The following is a 2382-nucleotide window of genomic DNA, read 5'->3' on the forward strand; positions in this document are numbered from 1 at the left end:
CTTTACACTGTTGGTGGGAATGCAAATTAGTTCAGCCATTGTGGAAGTGTGGAGATTCCTCAAAGACATAAAAACAGAAATACCATTTGATCCAGCAATCTTAATACTAGGTATATACCCAAAGGAATATAAATCATTCTATTACAAAGATACATGCACTCATATCTTCATTGCAGCACTATTCACAATAGCAAAGACATGGAATCAACCCAAATGCCCATCACTGATGGATTGGATAAAGAAAATGTGGTGCATATACACCATAGAATACTATGCAGCCGTAAAAAGGAATGAGATCATGTCCTTTGCGGGGATACGGATGGAGCTGGAAGCCATTATTCCCAGCAAACTAATGCAGGAACAGAAAAACAAACACTAGATGTTCTCAATTATAAGTGGGAGATGAAAAATGAGAACATATGGACACAGGGAGGGGAACAACACACCTTGGGGCCTGTTGGCGGGTACAACAGGAGAGACAGCATCAGGAAAAATAGCTAATGCATGTTGGGCTTAATACCTAGGCGATAGGTTGATAGGTGTAGCAAACCACCATGGCATGCATTTTTCCATGTAACAAACCTGCACATCCTGCACATATATCCTGGAATTTAAAATAGAAATAAAAAAGCAAAACAAAACAACCACATCAAAAAGTGGGCAAAGGACATGAATAGACATTTTTCAAAAGAAGATATACAAATGGGCAATAAGCATATGAAAAAAATGCTCAACATCACTAATCATCAGATAAATGGAAATTAAAACTACAAAAAGATATACTTTTACCCTATCAGAATGCTATTATTAAAAAAACAAAAAATAACAAATGCTGGTGAGGGTGCAGAGAGAAGGGAAGGCTTACACACTGCTGGAGGGAATATAAATTAGTGCAACCTCTATGGAAAAAAGTATGGAGATTTCTCAAAGGACTAAAAGTAGAACTACCATTTGATCCAGCAATCCCACTACTGGGTATCTATCCAAAGAAAAATAAATAGTTACACTAAAAAGATACTTGCAGTTGTATGCTTATCATACCCCTAGTCACGGTAGCAAAGACATGGAATCACTGGAAGTGTCCATTGGTGGATTAGTGGATAGAGAAGTTGTGGTATATGTATACAATGGAATAATATTCAACCATAAAAAATAAAGAAATTATGTCTTTTGCAGCAACATGAAAGAAACTTGAAACCATTATCTTAAGTGAAATGACTTAGAAACAGAAAGTCAAACACTGTATGCTTTCACTTATAAATGGGAGCTAGGTGAAATGTACACTTGGAAAAAAAAGTTTGTGAATATAAAACACAATTAGCCTATACCAACTTTTTCATAATATGGAGCAACAGAAACTCTCAGACAGTGTTGGAGTGTAATTTGGTGTATCACTTTGAAAAACAACCCTAAATTTGAACATAAGCAGACACTATGATTCAGCATTTTCACTCGCAGCCATAGACCTTTGAAAAACTGGTACATTCGCCAGAAGATACTGCCTAGCATTGTTCATAGGAGCATTATTTGTTTTAGTCCTGAAATGAAAATAACCCAAATAGTTATCTACAGTAGAACAGATAAAATTTGGCATATTCATACTATGAAATGTACCACCCAGTGAAAATGATAGAATAACCATCACATGCATTAATGTGGCTGAATTGCAAAAACACGATTTTATTTATAGAGTTGAAAACCATCAAAAACTAATCAATGCTTTGTTTGTGGGGACACACATAGGTAAAAACACTGTAAGGAGAAGTACTGGAATGTTTAAAACAAAATTTAGGATAGCGGTTGCAAGTGTGGAGGAGGGAGGCTAATAAGATCAGAGAGGAATACATAAGGTTCTGTTAAGTCCTGTTTCTTGTGGGGAAGGAAGCAGACGGGTGTTTTATATTGCTGTTTTTAAAATCATGATGTTTCATCTATCTTCTCTTTGTATAATGTATTTCTTCCTCTGTTTCATTCACACTCACACCCACACTCATGAAATTCCATTCAGGTTAGCAATAAAAACTAAAAGTTACTTAAGAATCAATCTATAAAAACCACATATAACTTTTAGGAAGAAAAATTCTGAAAGTTTCTTGAAGGGCATAGAGTGAGAAAATTATGTACAACCGTTGCCCTGGGACTCAATATGGGTGAGTGAACTCAATATTGGAAAAGTGACAGTTCTCCTCAAATTGTCCTTATAATTTAGTGCATTTTTTTTTTTTTTTTATGGATCTTGATAAGCTGACCATACATTCTGTGGAAAGGTAAGGGTCAAATTTAGCCAAGATGAATTCAAGGTACAAGAATAAAGAAGGAAAGATCATCCAACACGTATCAAGACATTTCATTTCCTTAAAAAACAAAAAAGACTTTGGAAAA

This window comes from Piliocolobus tephrosceles, chromosome 3, assembly GCF_002776525.5.
Source record: "Piliocolobus tephrosceles isolate RC106 chromosome 3, ASM277652v3, whole genome shotgun sequence".
Lineage (NCBI taxonomy): Eukaryota > Metazoa > Chordata > Mammalia > Primates > Cercopithecidae > Piliocolobus > Piliocolobus tephrosceles.